The 9,106-nt window shown below is 44.3% G+C and overlaps 1 pseudogene; it reads left to right on the top strand.

Annotated features, from left to right (window-relative positions):
• Positions 1–3,358: 3,358 nt before the first annotated feature.
• LOC125286051 lies at positions 3,359–9,106 on the top strand (annotated as a pseudogene).

Below are 9,106 nucleotides of genomic sequence, written 5' to 3'. Positions count from 1 at the left end.
TAGGCTTAGCTACATCAGACCCTCTTGTGCATAATATACTGCTCAAAAAAATTAAGGGAACACTTACAGTTTTCCACAATTGTTAAAACACATTTTTTGAAACCTTCCACCCTTTTCTCCATTCTCAAACTACATTCACAGAATGTCTGACAGTTCTTGCAAAATAAAACACTCGCCTCAAAAGTTCTACTTGTGCTCAGAACCAAACAGTGTCAGAGTACCGATCCAGTGAATGAAGTGTTCCCTTAATTTTTTTGAGCAGTATATAAAAACAACACAGGATCTGTACCAAACTAATTTAAAAAGGGCACAATAATGTATTCAAGATAAAATTAGAATGGACACCTAGGCTATGGACTGGAGTTCATCTCCTTGGAAATGACAATCGATTTTACCTCACCACAATGTAAAATAATAATAGTAAATTATTTAAATAGAGAATTATCTTGCTAACTAACCTTGGTATCTAACCAAGGTCCACTTTACTAGCCTCAGTAGGTAAGTAGCCGGTAATTAAATGTATGAAGACATGACATGAGCTATGAAAGAACAAAAAACGTTAATACATGAAGGTTGTAAAATAGCACATTTTCAACAAGCTAGACGTCTGCTAGCAACTTACATTTACCCATGCACATCAGCAGCAAACCGAATTTAGGCTACTGGAGGAATCTACCTAGCGTTTTGTCATTCAGAGTTGACACTTGCTTGAGAAGTTGAAGTCATTCTCTATCTCCGTTGCTTCTAGCGCCACGGTGGTTAAAAATGGTACAGTCCATAATAGGGGTGTCTGAAATCGCTTTACCTTAAAAATTTTCTAGTGAAAATAGGAGTTTACTTGTATTGTAGCCTACTGTAATGGTATTTTTTCACAAAATCAGAAAAATTATCTGACCCCCCCAAAACTGATATTTCTATCTCTTTGGGGGGTACTGGGTCTTCATTGGGAGGTATAGTACCCCCCAGTACCCCCTGTAATTCGAACTATGGGAGAAAAGCCTGCTGGCTCTCTCAGAGTGACAGTTCAAAAGTTTTCAACAGGTGGGCTTTGAGTGCTATATACTTCTCAGTTGCCGGAGGGTTTTTAAGAAGACTCACTACTCTGGATGCTGTTGAATTTCCGAGAGCCGACACAACGTAGTAGTACTTTGTTGTATCCGCGGTGATCTCACGCAACGCAAACTGCGCTTCAGTCTGGGCAAACCATAGACTGTATATATGCCGGTCACATTCACTACACAATGTTGATTTTCTCTTAACCAATATGTGTGCTCTGACTGAAAATACACTGCCACATGTCAAAAGGTTGTAAGACAATGTGGTAGAAACATGGAATAAAAAAAATCGATTTGATCTTTTTTTTTAATTTTTATGAATAATGGCAAGTTCATACCCTTTTTAAATAATCAATGAAAACATATTTATTTGCATTCACAACTCTCAAAATGGTTCTTACTGTATATCTACCAAGCCTCTCCATGTCTCCACAATGATTCTAGGCTACACATTTTTAACAGCAATCAGGGTTTTCAGTCAGGAACGATTATTTGCCATCACTCTGGCCTTGGCAAGGCAAGAAATGGTTAACAGAGAACAATGTCAACATTTTAGAGTGGCCCAGCCAGAGTCCAGACCTAAATCAGTCAAAAAAGTTAGCAAAGGCCAAAGTGATGGCAAATAATCGTTCCTGCCTCAAAACGATTTCCCCTTCCTTCGTTTGTTAAAATAATTCTGTGATTGAAACAATGATTAAAAACAGCAGGGGAAGGGTGATATGAACACTTCGAGCAAACAGGTGGCCAATCAGAGATTCGAAACAAAGGAGAGACCAACATGTCACAATGCAAAATCGCCGGTTTCCCTATTTACATGCAACTGTGAAACTGGAGTTTTCCAAATCGTTTTTGTGGTTTTCATGTAAATGAGAGGCCAAACCAAGTTGAAACGGTATTGTATTACTTACAAGCTGCTTTGAGGCAACACATCAAAGAGCAATGCACCAGGCTAACATATGGAACCTTGCCTTGGTTCCTAGCCCACAGTTACCAAGTCCTTCAGACTGATTGATGGATTGATATTTTTTACAGTCTATGATTGATACAGATGCAGGCTGGCAGCCACGTTGGACAATACTGCATGAGGCATCACAGGCATGCTATAAGCTTGTGCACTGTGGTTGTAAAAAGGGTTGTACCGGGCACTGTAAATGCAAAAAGGCAGCATTAATGTGCACAGCACTCTGCACATGTGCTGGTGACTGCAGTGACTAAAGCTGTTTTGTAGGCCTTTTTCTTACCCCCAAAAGCTAAGGCCAACAACTTTCACTGTACTATTTTAGAATGCTGATATGTTACCTGTTCAATGTTACATTGGGAATTTGTGATAGGAGTTCAAGTTGTGAGTTTCTGATAGCTCAAGTAGGGCTACATTTTTGTCATGTCCATATTTATATGGAATTGTTGGGTGAAATGATACATTTTGTACTTGGATTTGCCCAATCATTGGATCTTTTGACAGTGATCTTCTTCACTGCACTTAATGATGCTTGACCTCTTAGAGTGCTATCAATGCTATAGATGAGTTCCTCATGCCCAGCAACATGGCCAAACATTTAGTTTACATTTCTATCACATTTAGATCCTAAGATACACCTATTTCTAATTTTGGGCCTAGAAATTTCATATCACAGAGGTAGAGGTGAATTACAGGCTTGTATTGCACCACAAGGTGTATTCTAGTACTAATCCAGCATGGCATCGCCACTGACTTCCAGGAAAAGGCTGGATGACGACCTTGAAAGTGTGGTGACAACTGGAGAGACAGTGGACAGCTCGGAGAGACGGCAACCGGGGCAGGGAGGGTTAGCACCCCAAACTGCAGCTCCTGAGAGGGAGCACCCAAAATGCGCTATGAAAAACCCTACGAAATACTCCCAGGGGTGCCCGAGAGGGGGAAATATGAGTGCCCCGAACGGACTGATTCCCTGGTGACGACCAATGCAAATGGACAAACGACGACGAGTGCAGTCTGCAAATGTGGCAAGGTCTGCAAAAACGCGACTGGTCTAAAAATACATCAGACCAAGATGGGCTGCCTAAGGAAGCTTGTGTTGCAACGCACAGTGCCAGTACCCAGTACAGCACCTGGTGAGACGGAGGAGGAACCAGGCCCGGACACACACCACAGTGCCCAGAGCCTCCAAGCACCACGAGCTACACCCCAAAGCAGACCATCAGAGCTGCGCTGGATTTTGTGGCCTGCTGCCAACAAAGAGTCAGTGTGGCGTCAGTTTGATGAAGATGTTGATGCAGCCCTTGAAACAGCAGCCAAGGGTGGTGTGGACCAGAGGCTCCGAACCATGAGCACATTCATAATCAGCATCGCTTCAGACAGGTTTGGTGCCAAGGAACAATGCGCCACCAGGACTTCCACTGCAGCTCCAATTCCGAACCGACGAGAGGTCAAGATTACCCAACTCAGACAAGAGCTGAGGACACTCAGGAGCCAGTACAGCAGGGCTCCAGACTAACTTTTGATGCAACACCAGCACAAACGTTAGGGGCACCCAAATTTTCAACCACATCGCATTTAACACCGCAGCAGGTTCACTTTTTTTCCTTAATGCCTGTCCTATATAGGTTGTCCTATGACTTACGATTTACAATTCTACAAGAAAAGTAACTTAATGAAGTGTTGGTGCTTTAAGTGCTTCACTGAGCTGAAATTTAAACTTAAAACATCTCAAGATTAATGAAATAATTAAATAACAGTGAGTAAATTAACAGTGCACGTCTTTTAAGGGCTTCAAACTGCACATCTCATGGCTCAATGTCTTACATACTATCCTTCATGATCTTTAGGCCTTGGCTAAACCAGCTCGCCATGTTAGCATCTTCCATAGAAATGTATAAATTGAGCACAATGATGATTGCAATAATCATTTGACAGCCCCACAATGCAATTTACTTTTTAATTTTAGTATTTTTACATTTTCAATAAGAACATCACTATGGTTAATGCAGTAAAGAAATGGTAGGCCTATTATTATAGGCTATTGCAATGACTTGCCATACTCGATCTAAATGTGTCCATTCAATTCACCGTACACAATGACCACAGTTATACATGTAGGGAATATTCGAGCTTTAAATGTAGCAGCGATATTCGGTTTGCGCCAAATACCGGATTAAATTGATTGATGCCATCAGAATGAGTTTACACAACTCGCGCACAAAACGAATATTGCTGTTGAAAACCGGATTACTCCCTGCATGTAACTGCGGTCAACTCCTTTTCGATGATATCTGTATCTCTGTCATTCGAGAAGGCCTTGTATGCATTGTTCGCAATTTTAAGACGTCTTTTCATCTGCAATGACTCCTATAAATGTGGCGCAAGTGGCATTCCTGTACGTCGGGTTTAGGTTCAAACTATTTTACTGGTGAATAATTATTTTGGACTGAACTTGGTGAAGGGAAGTTTCACTAAGCCTATCGTAGGCAACGATAAACTTGATCATCATCTCGGGCTCGTCTGATTGGTTTGCTGCTGCCAGCTGCCGAAAGGCAGTGGGGAGAGGGGACATTTATCTTGGCCTATGTGACCACACTGTAATGCAACTAAATCCACTCTGTTTATCTGACGGTTCTCTGACCCCTCTCTCTCTCTCTCTCACTGCAGCACACGCATTTTCAAATTTACACACAGGCACTGGGCCACGGCCAATCAGAGGGGAGGTCCCGCCCTTCACTATCTGTGATTTGTTTAAACCACGATATTGGCCAAATATGTGTCTGTTATTGAACCAAAGGTAGTGTTTCAATGCGGACACTTTTTCCTCTCTTGAATAGCTGGTCGCACCGATTTTTTGGTCACATATGCGACCAAATTGGTCGCACTCTGGAGCCCTGCAGTATAGGAAGGCAAGCGAAGAGGAGAAGGTAGACCTGGCAGAACTTGTGGTAAGAGGGAGGCTAATCAACCTTCGGCGTGCTGAGTGGGCAAGGAGAGGGCCCGCAGGCGCAGTGCCTTCATTGCAAATCCATTCGGGTTCACAAAGAAGCTGCTGGGAGAGAAACGCAGTGGTCAACTGTCTTGTCCTGAGGAGGATATCAACCGCTATATCAGCAACACCTATAGCGATGGCATGAGGGAGCAAGACCTTGGTCACTGTAGAGCCCTCATATGGCCACCGGAACCTAGCACCCTCTTTAACATCAATGAACCCACCCTTAAGGAAGTCAAAGAGGTCATCAAATCTGCCAGAATATCATCAGCACCGGGCCCAAGTGGAGTTCCATACAAGGTCTTCAAGTATTGCCCCAGTCTGTTGGAGCATCTTTGGAAGATCTTAAGAACCATCTGGAGAAGAGGGAGAGTACCCCAGCAGTGGAGATATGCAGAAGGCGTGTGGATTCCCAAGGAGGAGAATGCAAGTAACATCGAGCAGTTCAGGACATTCTCCCTCCTTAGTGTTGAGTGTAAAACCTTCAAGATTGTTTCCAATCGCCTGATGGGATTTCTCTTAAAAACACCTACATCGACACATGCAGAAGGGAGGAGTCCCAGGGGTTGCAGGGTGTATTGAACACACAGGGGTGGTGACACAGCTAATCAGGGAGGCACGAGAGAGCAAAGGGGACTTGGCAGTGCTGTGGCTGGACCTCGCCAATGCTTATGGATTGATACCACACAAACTGGTGGAATTAGCCCTGAGCAGATACCACGTTTCAGAGAAGATTCGAAATCTCATCCTTGACTACTATAACAACTTTAGTCTGAGGGTGTCCTCTGAGACTTCAACATCAGAGTGGCATCGTCTGGAGAAGGGCATTATTACCGGCTGCACAATCTCTGTGTCCTTGTTTGCACTGGCCATGAACATGCTCGTGAAATCTGCGAAGTGGAATGCAGAGGTCCACTGTCCAGATCTGGCACCCGACAACCAGCGATTAGAGCATTCATGGACGATCTCACTGTCACCACGACCTCAGTGCCTGGATGCAGGTGGCTTCTTCAAGGCCTCGAACAGCTCATCACTTGGGCAAGAATGAGCTTCAAGCCTGTGAAATCCAGGTCCTTAGTGTTAAGGAAAGGAAAAGTAGCAGATCAGTTCCGCTTTACGCTGGGAGACACCAGAATTCCAACAGTGTCAGAAAAGCCAGTGAAGAGCCTGGGCAAGCTCTTCACTGACAACTTGAAGGACACCGCTGCACGGCAGGGCACCAGCAATGACCTCGACGCATGGCTCTCGGCAGTGGACAAGTCAGGACTTCCTGGCAAGTTCAAGGCCTGGATCTACCAGCATGGCATTCTCCCTCGTCTCCTCTGGCCATTGCTAATCAATGAAGTCCCGATTACCACCGTGGAGGGCTTTGAGTGGAAGATCAGCCGATTCCTACGCAGGTGGCTGGGCCTGCCACGGAGCCTAAGCAACATTGCTTTCTTTGGCCATAACACCAAGCTACAGCTTCCCTTCAGCAGTCTGGCAGAGGAGTTCAAGGTCACCCAAGCCAGAGAAGTCCTGCTCTACCGAGACTCAGCTGACACCAAGGTCTCCTCAGCAGGGGTGGAGGTCAGAATAGGAAGGAAGTGGCACGCCCAGGACGCAGTGGAACGGGCGGAGGCAAGGCTGCGGCACAGCACCCTGGTGGGCACGGTGGCTACTGGTAGGGCTGGGTTTGGTAGCAATCCTAAGCCATGCTACAGCAAAGCCAGAGGGAAGGAGAAGCGGAAGCTTATCCAGGAGGAGGTACGAGCCGAGGTGGAGGAAGCTCGCTTCAGCAGATTGGTGGGCATGTCCAAGCAGGGGGCCTGGACAAAGTGGGAGCATACAGCTGGCCGTAAGATCACTTGGGCTTTGAACTTTGGAAGGCGGAGCCACAACCATTTCAAGTTCTTGGTCCAGTCAGTGTATGATGTCCTCCCTTGCCCTGCCAACCTGTTCACTTGGGGCCTGGTGAACTCACCTGCTTGCCAACTCTGCCAGAAAAGGGGATCACTAGAGCACATCCTCAGCTGCTGCTCCAAGGCCTTGGGAGATGGGCGTTATCGTTGGCACCATGACCAGGTCCTGAAGGCAGTAGCAGACACCATCTGCATTGGCATTAACATCAGCAAGCAGCATCACCCAACCAAGTCTGCAATTGCCTTTGTCCGAGCAGGTGATTAGCCTCAGCCCCCCAGAAAGGCCCAAGGGGGCCTGCTCACAACAGCAAGAGACTGGCACCTCCTGATTGATCTAGGGAGACAGTTGAGATTCCCGGACACCATTGCAGTCACATCACTCCGACCGGACATGGTCTTGATGTCCGCGGCAAGCAAGCAGGTGGTGTTACTGGAACTAACTGTCCCCTGGGAAGATCGGATGGAGGAAGCCCAGGAAAGGAAAAGGGCCAAGTACGCGGACCTGGTAGCTGAGTGTCGGAGGAATGGGTGGAAGGCCCGCTGTGAGCCTGTTGAAGTGCACTGCAGGGGCTTCGCAGGCCAGTCTTTACACTATGGAGTGAGGATTGTCTCAAAATGATTTAAATATATATAAAAGGATATATATACATATAGATACATTTATAAATATCCAAATACAAAATACAAATATAAAAATGTGACATACAAATAAATAAACAAATTTATATAAATAAACGTGTCTTTGTAAATATATTTTCGAGATTTGAAAATAAATATGCTTGACTTTGTATGTGGAATCTGCATTTGTGAATCTCCTTTTTGCTTTTATGTCGATGACGTAATTTTGAGACATTCCTACTGCACACCAAGATCCACAAATAAATACCACTAGATTTGAATGCGAAGACACCCTCCACTGAACAACCAGCAGATGGCAGTGTTGTACAACATGTCTGTTATCAACTGAATCTTTCCGACGCTGTTTTCCCTAGTTCAGTTCAGTCAAGTGGTCTATGACTAGAAATGGATAGGTAAGTAGTAACAACTAGCCAGAACGATTTATTATCGGTTTCGATGTCTAGTGCCGTTTTTAATTTCATAGACTGTAAATAAGTCCATTTAGTCAGTGTACAGCTGCTAACGTTAACAGCTAGCTAAACAGCTGGTGCCTGTTCAGCTTTGTTGGTGCCTGCACAAAACACATTAAGTTAAGATTTCCCTTAAAATCTGATTTAGGGCCCCTTTAAAATAAAATGTAGTTTTCCCTAAAGTTATTGTGTCTTGCAACTCAAGTGACAGGCTGTGTTCGTGTTTGCTGTTTTACAGATGTTGCAGATCTTACATTACAGATGTTAACATAGCTTCTAGGTTAACGTAACGTGAGAGCCAGCTCAGCTGAGATCGCTATCTGACAGACTGCCATTAATGTCAATATTGCTAAATGGACTTATTTATACAGTCTATGAAATTAAAAATGGCACTACACATAACAAACCGATAATAAATCGTTCTGGCTAGTTGTTATTACTTACCCATCCATTTAATCTAGTGTCTTCCATGTCGTTAATCCTGCTAGTCATAGACCACTTGACTGAACTGAACTAGGAAAAACAGCGTCAGAAAGATTCAGTTGCTATCAGTTGATAACAGACATGTTGTACAACACTGCCATCTGCTGGTTGTTCAGTGGAGGGTGTCTTTGCATTCAAATCTAGTGGTACTTATTTGTGGATCTTGGTGTGCAGTAGGAATGTCTCAAAATGACGTCATCGACATAAAAGCAAAAAGGAGATTCACAAATGCAGATTCCACATACAAAGTCAAGCATATTTATTTTCAAATCTCAAAATATATTTACAAAGATACGCTTTATTTATATAAATTTGTTTATTTATTTGTATGTCACATTTTTATATTTTGTATTTGGATATTTATAAATGTATGTATATGTATAGATATCCTTTTATATATATTTAAATCATTTTGAGACAATCCTCACTCCATATTACACCGTGTCCTGGGACTCTTAGGGATTTGCGGACTGCACAGGCAAAGAGCCATCAAGAACATCCTGGAAGCTGCTGAAAAAGCTTCACGGTGGCTCTGGATAAAGAGGGGGGACACGTGGCGTAGTGTGCTACCTGGACACAAGTCGGGGCCTGATCACCCCCGGCTGGGTCGCCCGGGTGAGGGTGTCTGA

Source organism: Alosa alosa, chromosome 2 (genome assembly GCF_017589495.1).
Source record: "Alosa alosa isolate M-15738 ecotype Scorff River chromosome 2, AALO_Geno_1.1, whole genome shotgun sequence".
Taxonomy (NCBI): Eukaryota; Metazoa; Chordata; class Actinopteri; order Clupeiformes; family Clupeidae; genus Alosa; species Alosa alosa.
The sequence above is the reverse complement of the archived record's forward strand: the minus strand, read 5'-3'. Positions and strand labels throughout refer to the sequence as shown.